Here is a 19,254-nt window from a genome sequence, read left to right as displayed (position 1 = left end):
AAGAAGCCTTAGAAATAGTAGCAGAAGGCCTAACCACCTTAGGCATAGAAGGGAGAACAGTAACTTGAGAGGCCCCTTCAGCTTGACCTGACTCCTGTGAGGCCACATCCTGCAAAATCAAAGTTTCCCCCTGAGACTCAACAGAACCTTCAGCTGGATCCACCTGCTCCACTGTAGGTTCTGCAGGACCGGCGTCCGAAACGGACGAATCAACCTGTCTAGGTTTCAAGGATTTGTCTTTGCGCTTCTTGGAAGCGGCCGGAGGATCCGACGGCATATTATAATTACACCACTTACCAAAGACTAACCTAGCACAATCTAACCTTCTTTTTATCGTGCGCTTATTAAACCTAGCACAAAACCGACACCCGACTACATCGTGGTCCGGTCCCAAACACGGAATGCAAAGAGAGTGATAATCCCTATGCGGTATCTGTTTCCCACAAGAAATACAATTATTCACTTTTTCTGACATCCGGAATTAACTGAGGCAAGAAAAAACAAAAATATTCCCCAACGGGGTACTTAGCCCAACTTGGTTTCGGTCTGAAACTCAGAATACGAATATTTCAGAACGCCGAACGGCACTTGCAACGCTGCTTCTGCATCGGACCATGCGGCAAAAAAGACTGAGGATATGACGTCGGTCATGCACTTTTATACCCTGACGCTCTGATGTCAGATCTAGGCACCCATGACCGACGTCAGCCTAATACTTTGGTATTCGGGCCGACCGAGGACAGCGGACTACCCATATGTAAGGACTGCAGCAATGTGAGATGAAGAACATCTTTTAATACATGTTATCCTAGTTTTGTCTTGGAAAAAGACACAAATAGCTGGTATGATTTCCTAGTCTTTGGTATGATGTAAACAGAACAGAGTTGTCTATGGACATCTAAGGTATGGAGGGTGTGCTCTCCCTTGTTAGCAAAAGCTGGAAAGAATACAGGCAAATCAATTTGTCCATTCAAGTTTGATTCTGATGCCACCCTAGGAAGGAGGGATGTGTTCTCAGTGGAACTCTAATCCTTGTGGAAAATAAGGAATGGCAGCTTGCATGACAGTGCTTGCAGTTCCGAAGCTAATTTTGCTGACATAATGGCAATCGGAAAGATAGTCTTCCAAGACAGGAATTTTAAATCTGCTAATGTTGCTGGTTCAAATGGTTTTTGGGTCAAAGGTTGTAGTAAAACTGTAACATCCCAAGTTGGAACTGGATCTCAAACACATAGTCCAAGTAAAAATATTCCCTTAAGAATGCTTTGATTAACTTAAGAGTGCAATAGACAAATTATTATGACCTACGTGAATGTTTGAAATGGTAGCCATCTGAACTGGAACCTCCCATAAAAAAAGCTCAGAAAGAAAATCCAGTATCGCTGGTAGATGGACTGAGAAAGGGTCTAAGTCATTTGAAGATGCCCAGATAGAAAACTGTTCTCATTTGCTTTTGTAAGTCTTTTTGGTAGATTCCTTCTGAGAAGAAGAAATTATGTAGACAACAGGGGAAGAAAGCCTGGCATCTCTGATTATCAAAATTGGAGAAACCATGCGGTTAGTTTTAGGGCCTGGAGATCCAGCAAAGGCATCCTGAATGACTGACTGAGCAAATCTGGAATGAGATCCGTTACTCATGATGGGTGCAGTACATGAGGCCAAAGAAAGTGGACCCATACCTGCAGAGGCCAAAAAAGGGCAATGAAGATTACCGTGGTCCTGCACTTCATGGCTTCCTGAATGAACTTTGTAAGAAGAGTAATTGTTGGAAAAGCGTAAAGGAGACCTGGGGGGCAAGAAATGGACAAAAGCATCTCTTGGTGACTGTCCCTGTAGAGGGATGAGAATGAAATAACTGCTGGATTTGTTGTTTACGTAAGAAGCAAAGAGGTTGTAGCAAGGTTGCCCACAGCGGCCGAAACTCTCCATTGCCATTGCTTGAAAGACCACTTGTGAGATAGGATAGATGGAAATAGAGAAATCTCTTGTATCACCCTTGGACCGTGATGTATTAAACAGCCATCCTGGAGCTCAATAAAGCACATCCAGTCATCCTTCCTCAACAGAGGTAAAATGGACTGCACAGTGACCATCTGGAACTTTGTCTGTTCGACATATTGATTTAGGTTGCTGCGATCTAATATTGATCTGACATCCCCTGTCTTTTTTGGAATTAAAAAAAACATGGAATAGACTCTGGATCCTAACTAGTTGAGAGAGGACAAGCTGAATATCTTTTGCTTAGCAGCATTGATACTTCTGTTGTTGTGGATTCCAAATTATCAGGTAGTGTATTGGGAATATTCAATCTTTTCTTTGGGGCAGCTAAAAAGGGTATGGGATAGCCTCTGTTGATTACTTTTAGCACCCATGAATCAGAAGTTATGGTTTGCCAAGTCAAAGGTATAAGGCTAAGCATTCCCCAACTGCCTCCAAAGAGCAGCAGTCAGGCATCCATTCAGGGACTCTGGTGAGGTTTCTTACTGAAAGGTCCACAGAAACTTTGGTTCTGTGGTCCACTTCTTCTTGGGTGGCATCCATTTGGATTGCCTCTACCTCAGGGAGATCTATCCCCAGAAGTGTCCTGGTGAAAACCTTGGCATACTTTGAACCACAGCTTTCTACATCAACGTGGATATTGGCAAGTGACACCTTGAAGCTTTCTGTGAAATTGCACAGCCACATCCAGTGTGGAGCTGCATGGTAACACCTGTACCAACTGCTCTTGATGTACCATCAGCTGCATTAGATAGTCACATGGCTATATTTGAGACAGATTGCAAGGTAGACATTTGTCTACTGTCTTTTGGATATCTGGAAGTATACTACCTGAAAGACACTTGGAACGTTCCTTCATCAAGTCTCTTTGGAAAAATGTAAGGTGTGCTAGACAGTTCAGCACTCAAAGTGCAAATGTCGCTGATGCATAGGTCAGTTTCCCTGATCTGTCCAAAGCCCTTGACTCCTCTCCTTTTTAGGGGGGGTGGACAGAGGAACTTTCCTCAGACAGTTCCTCCTTTCTGGCTGCTGCTACCACTGTGGCATCAACGGGGGAGGGGGCTCTTTGACCGTTTCCTTATCATTCAGGGCAACCAAAATTTTGTCCTACTTTTTTGGGACAGACTCTGCCACATCAGGTTCTTTCCAAGCCTTCTGAGAGATGAGATCTATTAAGCCATCACGAAGTAGGACCACCCAGGACGTCACTGGGCCAGACCCAAAAGCTTCAAGGAACACAGACTCGTCAGAAGGAGTTTCTGTGGACCATTCCCACCCACTTCATCAATTCCAGAATATCCTTGAAAGAGACATTCAGGGATCATTCTACATCATCTGAGTCTGTGTTTTCAGTGACAGACTTGGAAGAGGAGTCTAGATTTTTTCTTTTGCATGTTCTTTTCTGGGGAATCTTGGAAGAGGAGTCTAGATGTTTTCTTTTGCATGTTCTTTTCTGGGGAATGTATCTCAGGGGCTCTGAGAGACACCTTGGAGTCAACACAGGGAGCTCGAACATCAAGCTGCTTTGAAGTTGATTGGGTCCATTTGTACCCATCAACCAGAATGAGAGGAAAGAGGCACAGGATCTATTGGGAGTCAGGATGGATCCAAACTTGGTGCACACACCAGTCTCCTTGGTCCACCCAAATCCCATTCCACAGCTTAGAAAGATGACTCAGCTAACAAAAGTGAGGAGAAACTACTCCCTAATCAGCAAAGTGGTGGGCTTCCCGACTTCAAAAGAGGTCGGCTTTGAGGTGGACCTTTGAACCAAGCTGTCTAGAGCTGAAGCACCAAGGGGAGGAATGGTTAAACTTCAGTCTCGACTCCACAGTTGGAGCTACAACAGTCTGACTCCGGGACTTTCCTCAACGTAGAGGCACCAAAGTCAAGAGAATAAGGAAGATGTCAAAGCCAAGGTCTCCAGCAGTATCGGATCCAACGCCAGTGTGGCAGAGGGCTTCAGACAAAATCTTTACCTCTGTGAGAAGACTGTATGGTTGAAGGGCCTACTCCTAGCCCTCTCCTCGTGGATGCAGCCTAGAGGACCCCTAGCTGAATCTGTGTCCTTAGGAATTTCCACAGCATACAGTCAATGCCCATCTCAGACTTCTGGTGGATCGACCAGACCTTGAAGAAGAAGCTACAGATGCTGATCTCGATGGTAGTTATTCCTGAAGTATACGTGAATGAAATCAAGGGCTGACCAGTCCCAGAGAAAAGGCATGTTTCGGGGAGGGAGTTCGGATCTAATTTAGAGATGGATCCGACTGCCACAACAAATTAGGTGCTGGACAAAGAACAGCATTTGGATCTGGAGAATTTTTCTACCCTCTCTTCTTGTCTCTTCTCAGCTTGCTTTCTTTATGTTTCCTTTTGATCTTCTCCTTTCTTTTTCTCTGGATTTCTCTCTCTCTCTCTCTTTCTCCCACTTTTTATCCGAAGGAGAGGTGGAAGGTACCTTGGCCTCACAGGACATTTTGGACCCTGTCTAAGAGGGAAGTAAGCCTTTGAGAATAAGTTTCTCCCTTCTGCCTTCAAAGTGCTCTGGTACCAAAGGCAGCACAGATTCTGCAATTATCCTGTAAGTTATAAGGAACCAGACAATAAGGAAAGAGGGAATGGGGGTCTTCGGGGGGTATCCTGAGTCCACAGGCTGAACACCTTTTGAAACCAGTGGACTTTTCAGACATTAGAAAAAACTTAATACACTCAGAAAATTTTCTGTAACAAACTTTACTTTTAAATACTATAGTGCTATTAGGAAAAATTGTATACATATGGATATAGAGAAAAACAAGAAGGGCACAATTTTTAAATTAATTTTACTACTATCTATACTAGTGTATGTACATATATCAGAATATATAAAATCTAATAGAAAGTTCTAACAGCCTACTGGAAAAAATGTTCTACAAGGAGCTATGTGAAATAAAAAAAAAGAAAAACAGAAGCAGCAGCCAGGCAAAAATAATTCCTCACAATTTATTACAAGATTTAGCTCTTCCATCCCAATAAAACGGACTTCATCAGAATTATTTTATTGGGGTGAAAGCACTAAATCTTGTAATAAATGGTGCAGAATTATCTGTGCCTGGCTACTGCTTCTATTTTTTTTCAGCTTGCATTTCATCTTGGTTCCTAGCTATGTAAAATACTCAACAGTTTATCTTTACTAATCTTTAGCTATAAAATAAATACCAATTATCCTCAGGGAGGAGTAAAGATTTTAATCAAAATAGCTTTCCCTTATTGTGACTGCATTGGAGCTCTTTGGAGACACATCTGGTCTAACAGGAGGCAAACAAGATCTTTGATAAATCAACCAGGAGGAGGGAATTGTGGGTAGGGAAGGAGTCAGAGCTCTCGGATCCAATACTCTGCTATAATGCGTGGAGGTCAGATCTGACTGGAAGCGACAGCTCACAAGCTGAATCAGATGAAAATAGACATTGGATTCATAGGTTCACACTAAGGTAACTGCCCTGAAGGGCCATTTTAAGCCTAGCCAATAATCCATGGCCAGAATCAAACCTTGTACCTGTGTCCACAAGGTAATGCCTTTAACCATTATCGTCTGTCTTGATGAAAATCATAGCTTCTAGCAGACAGTTTTGAAATGTCTTCAACCTTAAACAGGACTGCTGTCATCTCCTGCACATTGTTGTGAAGATTGTTCAAGACACCTGGACTCAAGAGACCAGTCTTCCCTTTTAGGGTGGGGGGCATTACGAAGGGAAGTGTCTGTGGTGACCACTGCAGTGGGAGGAGGGAGACAGAAAGGAGAACCCTTGACTAAAACTGGGGAAGATGTCCACCAGCTGATACGAATTCTGCATACTGGAGTTAGTCTGCTGGGTGTACTCAAATGATGGCTTAATTGACACCCCTGAACTGATAGAATCTATTTAAGGACTCTCAAGTAGAAATGATAACGGAACCTGAATGATTGTTCATGCCATGAGACTTCGTTATTTTAGAACTAGTCTCGCTTGTGGGCAGGAATGTGATTAGACCTGATTTGCTACTATTGGAAGTGAAAGAATCCTGGAATGTGGTAATACAGCTACAGTGTATAGATGGCATCTGATGAATTTTAAGGACTAAGTGGGATTTAGCTGACTGTTTAGAATACTGACTGCTACTCCCAACTTGTGAAGTAACTGGAGTACAGTGTTCCTCCTTTGGATGAGTAGATTTTTGGTCAGAGTGGTGAGGAGCCCATCATCCACACACGAAAAAGCCTGTTAACTGCTGCAGCCTGAAACAGGCTGTGACTACTGTTATGCATTTGGTGAGACCAAAAGGCAGAGCTCTGAATTAGTAAGGATTGGCTCCCAGCCTGAAACAGAGGAAATCTTTCTGAATGCTTATTTATCTTTACATGATCATGAGCATCTTGGAGATTTACTGAGCATATCCAGTCATCCTTCCTGATTAGAAGTAGAATGGACAGAACCATGACCATCAAGAATGTTGCCCGTTTCACAAACTACTTTAAATAACTGAGGTCCAGAATGAGCCTTAGGTCTCCTGTCTTTTCAGAAACTAAAAAGAATCAGGAGCAGACTCCGGATCCTATCTGATCTGGTGGTACCTGTTGGATAGCTCCTTTTTCTAAAATTCTTTGACTTCTGCTGTTGCACATTTCATTTGGTAGGGTGGCAGTAGGGGAATCCTTTATCTTGATTGAGGAGAATAAAGGAAGGACATTGCACATCCTCTGGTGATTATCTGCAGCACCCATGAGTCCAAGGTAACAGCTTGCCAGGTTTGTTGGCACATGGATACCCCCCCCCCAACTGCCTCCAGAGCGCTGCAATTGGGCAATCTTTCAGGAACCCTAGAAGGATTTCACACAGCAAGGTCCACAAAATCCTTGGTTTTGTGGACCGCTTCTGCCCCTACGGCAATGTCCATTGAACCCCACCCTCCCCACTATGAGAGGGTTTATTTAAAGAAGAGTCCTGGTTAAAACACTGGGATTTTCTGAACCACATCTTCTTTCCTCCTCATTGATTCCTTGAAATGATCCTTTGAGGAGTGCAGAAGCAGATTTCCACTGCAGACAGGTCCTTCCCATCCTGGTTAGTGTATTCTTAACCTTTGTTCCGAAGAGAGTGGAACTATCAAAAGGGGTGTTAAGGAAGGACATCTTGAAACCTTCTACAAAAATCAAACAACGGCATTCAGGCATGATGGTGTATGACTGCGTCTGTGCCTGCCACTCGTCACCTGATCAACTGCATTTGTTTTCAATGTTTCTATACTTCTGTTTTCAGAGTTGTAGGTAGATAAAGTACAGTTTTGTTCCTACCATAAATGATGATGTTAGAGTGGTTATGCTGCTGCAGTCATCACACTTGGGTTATCCTGCCGTCAGGCAGTCCCTGCAGTCGGCCTGAATTCCAAAGCCTTGGTCCGGCGTCGTTTGTCGTTGCTTCTTCCCTGACGTCAGTGCGGCAGAGGTATAAAAGAGGCAGCCAACGCCATTTTCTTCAGTCTTTCTTGCCGCGTGGTGCCCGAAGCAGAACTAGTTCGCAAGTGCCGGTCGGCTAGCTCCTGAGATTTTCAAACAGAATTTCAGCCGAAGTCTTCTATAAAGCTAAGTACCCCGTTGGGGAAACTTTTCTTGCCTCAGACTGATGTCAGACAAAGTTAATAATTGTATTTCTTGTGGGAAGCAAATACCTCATAAGGATTGCCATTCTTATTGTATTCCTTGCCTAGGCCCAGACCACGACGTTTCTGGTTGTCGGTTTTGAGCTAGGTTCAATAAATGCACTATTAAGCGTCGGGCTGATACCGCCTGACATTATTTTGGCAGAAAATTCAATTACATCATGTCGTCGGAACCTCCGACAACAGCTACTTTTAAAAAACGCAAGGACAAAGACAGGCAGCCTAGATCTAGACCAGATACCGAGGTCTCGGTTAGGCCTGCCGCTGGATCTTCGGTATTCAGTGAGGCGCCTACGCAGCACCTGACTACCGCAGACTTAGAAAATGCGACTACCTCTCAGTCAGAATCTACTGGGCCACTGGAGCCGGTTCCTCCTCAACTCGCGGACGCCAGCCCTGGCGGCAATCCAGAGACTATGGACAGGCCTTCGGTTTCAGAAGGCGTCTTTAAACCGATGACTCTCTCCGCACCAACCCTTCCTTCATGCCAAAGGTAGTATCCAGTGTGGCTCTCAATCAGACCATACACTTGCCCACCTTTTACCCAAACCCACAGAATAAAGGAGAAAGACTCCTTCACTCTTTGGACATTCACACACAGTTACGTTACTATTTGGACAGGACAAAGGCCTTCAGAAAATCTGACCAACTCCTTGTGTCCTATGCACCAGGCTCAGAAGGAAAGGCTATTTCAAAACAGACCATCTCCAAATGGATAGCACATTGCATCCGCTTTTGCTACTCACACCATGGGAAAGCAGTGCCTGTTAGTATTCGGTCTCACTCTACCAAGGCTACAGCAACCTCAGCAGCCTTCCTCCGAGGAGTCCCAACAAAGGACATTCTGGAGGCAGCTACCTGGAGTTCAGTGCACACCTTCACCAAGCACTACCTGGAGTTCAGTGCACACCTTCACCAAGCATTACCACCTTCCTCTGTACTCAAAAACCAGAGCTGGGTTTGCCACTGCAGTTCTGCAGGGCATCTTAGCTGCACCTAACCCAGTTTAGTTCCTACCACTCAACCATAGCTTTGGGACTCTACCCAAGTGTGATGACTGCAGCAGCATAGCACGATGAACATAGTACAGTTTTGTACCTACCATAAATGTAGATGTTCGAGTGGTTATGCTGCTGCAGTCCAGGTTACCCTTCCTCCATTCCCCTCTACCTAACAAGGCTTTTATTACACCTCCATGTACATCAACCTTTGGGATGCATGTCTATATGGTATATTTGCTTACAACTAGTACTATTGTTTTTCACTAAGGTATGTTTTGCAAGCTTCTTATTTTGCCTTCTTAGTTTGGGGCACCTGACATCTGGGTATTTTATAGCTATACAGTTACGTCTCATACACATGCCACAAGCAGAAGGTTATAATTCAAAATAGAAATGAATGGTAATGAAGTGGAGGGGGTCAAGAAAGAGGCGGGGGATTTTGGATGCAGATCCTTAAGGAGAATAACAGCCTCACAGCATATTATATTCATAAAGCAGCAGAAAGTTTTCCAAAAACAAAGCCAACAGCAGAATGGAGAAAGAATACAGATGACTGCAAGTAGCAATACAGAAAACTGGAAACGGGACTGGAATTTATTGGAGAAAACTGGCAAAGGAACCAAGATATTGGGAACAAATAACTGCAGTGGGAAAGGTAATAGAGAGCGATGAGACACCGGACTGCAAGCTAGAGACTGCCTTCCTTAGCAAGAATTAATATCAAGAGTATAGGCAAAGAGAAAGGAAAGAGATAAGGGAATCTTAAGGAAACGACCTGATAGGATAGAATTTTTTAGTTGAATCTAGAAGACAAGCTGCTGTTAAAAAGGGATAATGAGTTGGGCATATAAAATACTGCACGATAACTATAAGAATCAATCAAAGGAGTTTAGAAAAGATTGGGAATAGAGACTAGAAAAGCAATTTACAGGAGAACAATGGGAGGACATATGTATGGCTCTCAAACATGCAACAAAGTCCAGAAGGTTTAAGATCTTTGCTTAGAACTGTTTGACTGGGTATTTTTATACCCCAAGCAGACTTCAAAGATTTTTTTCCTCAAGAAAATAGCAAATCTTGTAGGTGTAATATAACTGGGAATATATGTTTTGGGAGTGTAATAAGTTGACAGATTTTAAAAACTCCCTATACAGTACTCTGAAGTACTGGGTGAGCAAACTGCTGTTAACAAAATAAATGATTCTTTAGAGGTGGGACACAGGATCTGAATTTCCTAGACATAGTACGGCTCTAAGTTTAATTCTGTTGGCTGCCAAAAAATCTATTACAAGAATGGAAATCACAGTTGAAACCAACTGTATCTGGAGTATTACATATCATAAAAGAGATACAGCAACTGGAAGAGGAATCTTTAAAACAGGAAAGGAGAAAAAATTACGTATAAATAAATGGAAATGGTGGGAGCAATACATGCAGAATAATGTTCAGGTGGATGAGGAGGACTGAGGTTTAAGGGAAGGCAAAAATTTAGCACATTATATAAAGTTGTACTGATGATAGTTACAAAGAAAAGATGTGTAGTGTATATAAATGGAAAAAATATTAATGTGATTTTTTTTCTGTTAATACATGTTAACCTATGTCATAAAATCACAATTTAATAAAGGTGTTTAAAAATTGTTTCAGAAAGAGAAAGGTCTTATCAAGAGAAATCTGAAGCTATACTTTCCTCAAAATCAGAATCTTCAGGCTGAGAAGAAAATCCACAGCATTCCCTCTCCAATCTCTGTTCTTCTGACTGAAAATCAGTCTCTCAAAATGAGGGAACCTTTTTCCTTTTCTTTCCTTAACAGGAAGTAGGAAACATAGGTTCATAGGTTCATACTAGGCTATCTGCTCTAGGGCATTTACAAGCCTAGCCAGAGTGTGTTTGGTTTTCGCCACCCATTTTAAAATGAATTTTGCTATGCCCTTTTTCGAGGTTAGTATACTGTGCTTCTGTCTAACAGTGACACAGAAGTGATACCCGGAGTAGGAGTAAATCTACGATCTCCCATCCACTCAAGATTCCTCTTGAAGAGAGTAAATGAGGGACTCTGCCTAACCCGGACTGGGATTTTATTCCAGAGTGAAGGGAGCCTCTGGGTTATGAATCTGTCCCTCCAGCATGTCCTATTTATTTCAGTGCTGAGGTTCAAGTCTCTCGAGCGCGTAGCTCGATGGGATTTGGATTTTCTGAGGTGCAGCATGTCCATTAATTCCGGGTTGGACATGGCTTTATACGTCAGGCACAGATCGCCTCTGAGCAGGCAGTATGCCACTGAATAGAGCTGGAGTTTCTTTAACCGGGCAGCATATGGCATCTGTTTGAGCCCTTTGATCCTCTTGGTGAGGTACTTTTGGGGTCTTTCCAGTTGCTGCAGGTGTCTGGTAAGGTACATCACAAAAGGGGCATTGTACTCCATTATGGGCCTGATAAGAGGCACAATGACCTCCCCTGATCTAGATGTGAATCCCTTCATGATTAGGTGGGCTATATAAAATGTTTTTCTAACCACTTTGGCCACGTGGTTGTCGAATGAGAGATTGCTATCAACTTGGGTCCCCAGGTACCCAATTACTTCTTCCGTACTTAATGGATTACCATCTATGTGGTAATTTGTGGGCACTTTGTTCGGTCCAAGTTTTGGGGCCGAAAACCATGGTATGAGGTATAACCTGGTAGTGCTGGGGTGCTCTCGGGAGCCTTGAACCAGGTTTCTGTTCTTGCACAGATATTGATGTTCTCCATGCTAAGGAGAGTTTTGAGTGCGTGCATCTTGAGGTTTAGACTTCTGGCATTGAGTAGCATTACTCTTAGTTTCTTATCCGTTGTGATACCTATGGAGGTGGGTTTGTCTTTTGAGCCTTGCCTAAAAAAGGCACTATGGGTGTAGCAAGAGCCTTTGCCAATATCCGAAATCCCAGGGGTGACAGGTGCAAGCCGTCCCTAGCGAAGGATCGTGGCTTGTCAAGCATGTCATCCCAGGCTGACAGGCATTGGATCCCCTTTGAATGACACCAATACTTAAGCCAATTGTTGAAATTGATCATCTTTTCTTCATATTGTGGCATCATTCTTGGTGAGGGTAAGATGCTACTCAAGGTCAGGGTCATACCGGCCTGGGCTACATGCTCAGAGAGCTCCTCTATGTCTCTTTTCATGTAGTCCAGGGAGGTACGTCTCAGGTCATTCACACCAGCATGGACAATGACAGAGTCATATTTGTACTTGCCTTGGAGTGACCCGAGTGCTTGTGTTATGTGGCGGATCCTAGAGCCCGACAGGCAGCTCACTGTGACCTTCTCCTTGTTCAGCCTGGTGAGCAGGACATCAGTGTGCCTGACGATAGATAGTGTCACCTATTACAAGTGTATCAGGTGTGTTGTTTAGCCTTAAGGGCTGTGACTGTTCGGCACACTGGCTTTGTGAGCTATGTGTTGCATGTGTTTTGTTTTGGGGTAGCGGTTGCTTGGGTGTCTGCTTTGGAGGTCTCTGTTGCTTAGGTAGATTTTTATTTAAAGCCTCCGAGTATGTTTTTGTGTGTTTATGTGTTTGATTTGCTGTCGTGGTAGGTCTATGTGAGAAAGGAATTGTAGTGAGTGTGGTTTCCTTCTCCTCCTGACTGGTTACGCCACTACTGAGTTGAGAGAGCTTAGCCTCCAGTTTGGCTATATGGTTGCATCTCTCACATGTGTTGGAATTTGTTGGGAGGAGGAGAGGGTTGTCTGTGTACATGAGGCAGTTGTAACATTGCCTCAAGAATCCCAGATTCACCAGCTGGACCGGAAAGGAGATTGACAACTGACCTTTGGACATGCTAGAATAGTATTGGGAATTCCTTTATAATTGAAAAAAGGGCCAATGGGGAACAAGTTACTCAAGGGGAGTTTGTAAGGGTGTAGTGCTTTTAATTTGTTAGTGCTGACTTATATAATTGCTTTAGTGAGCAAGTGCCAGGCTTTAGAGTAGGAATAGGGTGTTTATTATGAGAACTAGATCAGTTCTAAGGGAAAAAGTGAAGAGCAGACTTTGTGGAGCCGAGAATGGTTTAAAGTAAACCCAATTAAGCGGTGTTGCCCAATGCTGTGCTATGTGCAAAATCGTGCAAAGCCGCACTAAAGCAAGTTTTATACAGGGGGGACTTGAAAGAGCTAGAAATTGGCCCAAAACGGCCAATAGACTACCAGATTCTTGTGCTGGGAACACTCCTCCAGGGATAGATAGGCTGCTCTAAGCTCCCCACTGCCACTGGTGAACAAAGAAGCCTCCCTTTATCCAAGAAAGGAAATGGGCAACACCGGAACTTTCCAAAAGTCCAGAATACAGCAAAGCCTGTATTTGGACTACTCTAGGTCAAGAAAGACGGGAAACAAGGATAATTTTTTTTTTCTTTTTTGCAACAAAAAGCAGGAAAATGCAATAAATATGTAACACAGGCTAGTGCACTTGAGTGTGTAGCCTCAACAGGTAAATGCAACAAACAGGACAAACTTTAAATTTCAAGCTCAAAAGCGCGCTAAAGCTGGCTTTAAAGCAGGGTGTTAGAAGAGATAGGAAATGGCCCAAAATGGCCAATGAGCTACAGGTCACTGGGCTGGAACCACTCCTCAAGGGACAGATAGGCTGCTCAGAGCTCCCCACTCTCACTGGTGAACAAAGAAGCTTCCCCCTATCCAAATAAGGATATAGGCAATACAGGAACTATGACACAGCCCAGAGATCAGCAATACCTGAAGACTGGTCCCCTCCTCATATTTTACTTTTCTTTCAGAAACTCCCCGGAAAAGGACTGATCCAAGAAAAAGCCTCCCAGGGTCCATGTTCCATTGTCAGCTAAGTGGTTGACCTTCACCTTCCCCTTCCACGATACAAAGAGTGTTTCTCCCTTGCCTATGAAAGGCAACCCTGCAGCCACAGAAGATGTGCTTATCCCCAGTTCTTAGTGGTTGGAGGTGTTACACCAGATAGATCAGGTGAAAATGATGAGTGGTGCGGGGAACCAAATCCAGCCACTGCAGAGTCACTCATCTGCGGCTGAGACACAACTGGAGACAGCATGACAGCAAAAGTCTCCCCATTTTTTATTATCTTGCAGACAAGGGAAAGGGAACTTGAGGAGACCAGCAACTGTTCCACAGGTTTAGCCGGGATGGGAGACACTGGCAACGGGTAGAATAGCCCAAGAGAGTTGGTAAACCTTAAACAAACAGTAATTAAAAACAAATTCCTGCTCCTAACACCCTACACAAATATGCATGCTAATAAAAACATGTTATGCTAGCAACTTTTTTAAGTTTATAAACACAATTACTATTTGTCCCTGTGTTTGGGACTTTGACCCCACCCCCACATTACTTATTGCATAGTCCGGATTTCTTGTGCTAAGAGGTTGAGAGGTATGACTTCCTTGCTATAAACAATAATAATTTCACAGAAAAACCAAAAGTTTTTCTCAGAAAAATGATAATATGTCAACTATTCCCCAACTGGGGACTTACCTGCCTAACCTTGAGGGACCATTAACTGACGAGACAGTTCCACAAAGCACACTCAAGGACTGCAATCTTTGTCAAACAAACTTTAAAGTATTTAGCACTCTCACGGTCTTTACATAAAAAAGTTATATACTCATCTGAGCTCTGCTCAATCTCCCAACAGTTTAAGCATATGGTGGGAGATGCTCTTAAGCTTTGAAAAGCTGGCCAGTAGACAAAGGATGGGACTCAAATAGCTTAGGCGACTGCAACAGTGATCTAACATTCAACTTTTTGTTTTGATATGCTTATAATGACATTTAGGGAAGGTATTGCTTTTCAAAACAAGAACGTGTTTGGATACAAAAAATGAATAAGACATTTCCAAGAGTCAACAGTCAAAGTCCCAGAAAAAAGAAGTTATGTGCTCACCATAACATTCCATGTTTGTAGTCCATCTCGCCCTTCATTCTTGCACATGGATTGGGAGGCGATCCTCGGCTCCAACTTGGCCTATTACAAAGCTCAAAGTCTTCTAGTTGGCTCATGGCTAGGTAGGTACCCCATGGTGCACCAGTACAATCCCCAGATCTTGTTTGCTGCTAAACTATAGAAAGACAGAACTAAAGCTATCCAGAAAGAACAACAATAATGAAAGGTCTCCACCTGTTATGGAAAAATTATCCTGTCTCCAGATCCTTCCAGGATGGGGGTAGGAGGGTGGGTTCATAAGAATGAAGGGCAAGATGGACTACAAACATGGAACGTTATGATGAGTACATAACTTCTTTATGTTCTGTAGTCCTATTTCGCCTTCATTCTTACACATGGGACAGCATCCCTAGCACCTTATTCTTGGGTGTCTCACGGAAAAATACTCCTGAGTACCATGGAACCAAAGGAGGCTCTACCCCTGGAGGTCAGGTCCAATTTGTAATGAGTAATAAAAGTGTGAGGGGTAGCCGAGGAGGCAGATGCACAAATATTATCAATTGGAACCCTGGCTTGGAAGTCTGCAGATGTAGACTGGGATCGTGTAGAATGAGCCTTAATCTTGAACGGTAAAGACTTTCCATTGGCAGAATAAATTAGAGAGATATAGCTCGAAATCCAATTCGAAAGGGTCACTTTGGAGACCTAATCTGGAGTCAGAGAAGGATACAAATAAATCGATCCGACTTCCTGAATTCCTTAGCCCTGTGTAGATAGAACCATAATAGTCTGTAAACATCCATCTGATGATATCTATATTCTGCTGTGTTGGAATGATTAGGGAAGAACACTGGCAGCTCTATAGTTTGGTTTAAGTTATTATGAGAGCACACTTTAGGGGAAAAAAAAAAGATGGATTTGTGTGAAGAGATACTCTTATCTTTGTGGAAAATCAGATAAGGGGGCTTGATGGACAGTACCTGTAATTCTGATACTCGTCTAGCAGATGTGATGGCTACTAGAAACAAGGTCTTCCAAGACAGAAACGTCAACAGGCACGAATGAGCAGGTTCAAAGGGTGGAGACGTAATTTTGGACAGGACAAAGTTTAGATCCCAGGAAGCTACCGGTTCCTGAAAGGGAGGTCTCAGCAAAGTAGTACCTTTAAGGAAGGTTTTACACAATGTGTGCGACATCAGGTTAGACTCATGTTGACCCAAGTGAAAATTTAATATTGCTGCCAACTGAACCCTAATTGCGGCAGCAGCAGATCCCTGGTGAAAAAGTTCAGACAAAAATTCTAAAACCACTGGAATGGATGCAGTGTAAGGGTCAGCATTCCTTTCTTCAGCCCAGATATAAAACCCTTTCCATTTGCTAGTGTATAACTTTCCAGTGGAAGGTTTATGAGAAGATGTGAGAATGTGGGTCACAGCTGGTGAAAAATCATAAAGCCTGATTAGGGATGGAACTGGAGCAGCCATTCTGTCAAGTTGAGGGTGTGGCGGCTGGGGTGAAGAGAATCTGACATGTGCATCAAGAGATCTGGCACTGGGTCCAGAGTCCAAGGATCGTCTAGTAGATGAGGCCCGAGATAGGGAAACCAAAGGTGATGAGAATCAATTTGCTTCCCAACAGTTTTGCTTTCTAAATCACCTTAGATATGAGAGGAAAGGGGGGGAAAGCATAAAGGAGACCCAGGGGCTAATCTTGAACAAGTGCGTCTCTCGGTGACTCCCCCGGAGGGGGGAAGATAAGGGAAAAGTAGCTGCTGCATTTGCAGTTGATCGGCCTGGCGAAAAGATCGCAGCAAGGTTGTCCCCAATTTGCGGAAGATTTGTTCCTCCATTTCCTGCTTCAGAGACCACTCGTGAGGCATCAAGATTGCCCAGCTGAGTTTGTCAGCTATCACGTTGGTTGTTCCTGGGATGTGCGTTGCCACTAGAAAGCGCTGGGAAGATATGGCCCATTTCCAAACACGAATAGCCTCCCGACAAAAGGGGTAAGATCTGGTTCCGCCTTGTTTGTTAAGATACCATACCACCAACATGCTGTCTGATTGGATTGCTATTGTCCCAAGAGGAAGAAGGTCGTGAAGTGCTTGCAACTCCAGAAGCACCGCCCTCATCTCTAGGACACTGATATGCAGGTGAGCCTCGTGATCTTGCCATGTGCCTTGGACTGTCCTGCCTAGATAATGCCTGCCCCCACACTATCTGTGAGGCATCTGTGGTCACAGTAGCAATGGGTTGGCGAGGAAGGAATGGAGTGCCTGTCGTTAGTTGGTTGAGCTGGATCCACCAACGGAGGTCCTTTTGGCAAGACTGTTAAAATGATGTGGTGGGATAAAGACAGCTGTTGAAAGGACCACTGGGACGATAGAAGCCAGTGAAAAATTTGCATATGTAATCTGTCAAGAGGGACTAGCAATATGGTGGAGGCCATGGTCCCTAAGAGTTTCAGAGCGGTCTTTGCCTTGACTTTTTGGAGGGAAAGTAGACGGAGAACTTGTTGTATGAGGTTCTGTGTTCTTTCTGCAGGAAGACGAGCTATCATGGCGACTATGTCTATTTCTGCACCTATAAAAGTCACAAATTGAGAGGGCAAGGAGGTAGACTTTTCCCAATTTATAGTAATCCCCAACTGGGCACAAAGTTGGATAGTGGAATCTCTGGTTTGAAGGAGTAGATGCCTAGTGGAGGTGGTCAGGAGCCAGTTGTCCAGGTACAGAAACACTTGGAATCCTAGATGTCTCAGGTGAGCAGTCACTACTGCCATACATTTGGTGAACACCCTGGGGGCTGCGGTGAGACCAAAGGGCAGAGCATGAATTTAGTAGTGACTGGCTCCCAGCCGGAAGCGTAGGTGGCTCGTCGATGCTCTGTCCATTTTTATATGGTAGTATGCATCTTGGAGGTCTACTGAGCACATCCAAGTGTCTTTCCCTAATAGAGGGAGTATAGACTAGATTACAGTGTCACCATCCGGAACTTGTCCTTCTTTACGGATTCATTTAATTTGCTGAGGCCCAAGATGGGCCTCCAGTTCCTTGTACATTTTGGCACTAAAAATAATCTGGAGTAAGTTCCGAATCCTACCTGGACTGTGGGGATGGTTTGGATGACTCTGTTGGTGAGCAACTTGTTCACTTCTACAGTTGCTTGATCCCTATGATTGGGTGGAGCATCCAGGATCCTCTTGGGAACATGAGATAGAAGAGAAAAGGGTATGGAATAACTTCTGGTGATTATTCTTTGTACCCATTTGTCTGGGGTGATGCTTAGCCACACTTCTGGATACAAAGAAATGCATCCCCCGACTGGCTCCAGAGAAGCATAGCCACGCCCCACATCAGGATCGCTGATAGGGACAGCCTCAAAATGAATCATGGCGCTCCTGGTTCTGCGGTTTGCCCCTGCCTCTAGGGCGATGTCTACCATTTGCTACTCCTCCTCTGCCTCTGAAGGAGGAGTCACCCTGTGCATCCTTGAAAAACCTCTGGGACTTCTTGAACCACATCTTACCACCTCTCTGACCCTTGGGGTATGGTCTGGAGGGGATGGTAAAACATACTCCCACGGCAGACAGCGTTTTCCCTTCTTACTCGCACCTGGTGAGTGTGTCTTTTACCTTAGGTCCAAACAAAGAAGAACCGTCAAAGGGGGCATTGGTAAAGATAGACTAACAGCTCCACAAAATTACACAAGCGCATACAGAGTGCCTCCCAAGGGAAACTCCTGAACCCGCTGCCCTGCTGGCCCCATCGGCTGCATAAGAAATCAGCCTCATGGAGGAGTTAACAATGGAATTCAAGGTGGAGAACTGAGCAGACACCTTATCAGGGACTCCTTCAGTAGATGTACCTTGTAGAGTCTCTCCCAACTCCTTAAGGAGATCTCTCTGAATCCTTGTAAAATGTGCTAGGTAGTTCAGCGATCTGAGTGTGAATGCCGCCGACGAAAAGATATGCTTCCCATATCTATTCACCGTTTGAGACTCCTTGTTCGGTGGATGGACAGATGAAGAAGTCTCCACTAGTTCCTTCTTAGTGGCTGCCACTACCACTATGGCATCTACAGGCACACCCTTGGATAAAAATTCCTTCTCTTTGGGAGCAGACAAAAATTTATTGGGTCTCCTGGGAACTGGCTCCATGGCATCAAGAGTCTCCCACACCTTCCAACTAACAAGGTCTAGAAGCTCGTCAAAAGGTGGAGACACACAAAGAGGCTGAAAGTTGAGACCCGAAAGCCTTCAGGTGCACCGACTCCTCCTCAGAAGGGGTAACAGTGGGCCAGCCGCACCTCTGCTTAAGGTTCTCCAAGATGTCTACAAAGGAGACATCATCACAGGATGACTTGGAGGACCCTTCTGACTCCTCGAGGTCAGTGTCGGAGGTAAGAGACTCATCATGGGAGTCTACATACTTCCTCTTGCATGTCCTCTTCCGAGGGGGCTCCTCAGAAGGATATTCCGGGGAGGTCTCGGAAAAGTGGGGGTCACCAACCAGGGGCTCCTGAGGCTGCAGGTCTCTGCTGTTGAGAGAGGGAGTAGGTGCTGAGATGGAGGTTGGTGCCTGAAGGGGGAAAGTGTCGGTACCTCTGGATGGAGCTGATGAGCGAGACAGCACACTCCGCATCATCTCGAAGGCAGATCTCTCTGG

The 19,254-nt window shown here is 44.3% G+C and overlaps 1 protein-coding gene across 3 annotated transcripts in view; it reads right to left on the bottom strand.

Annotated features, from left to right (window-relative positions):
• The window catches only part of PLPP1 (phospholipid phosphatase 1), a 1,366,516-nt gene that overhangs the window by 1,294,953 nt on the left and 52,309 nt on the right, over positions 1 to 19,254 (bottom strand). The window lies entirely within an intron of this gene.

Source organism: Protopterus annectens, chromosome 2.part2, assembly GCF_019279795.1.
Source record: "Protopterus annectens isolate FY-2018-M chromosome 2.part2, PAN1.0, whole genome shotgun sequence".
Taxonomy (NCBI): Eukaryota; Metazoa; Chordata; order Ceratodontiformes; family Protopteridae; genus Protopterus; species Protopterus annectens.
Note: the sequence above shows the minus strand (reverse complement) of the source record. Positions and strands in the feature narration are given on the sequence as shown.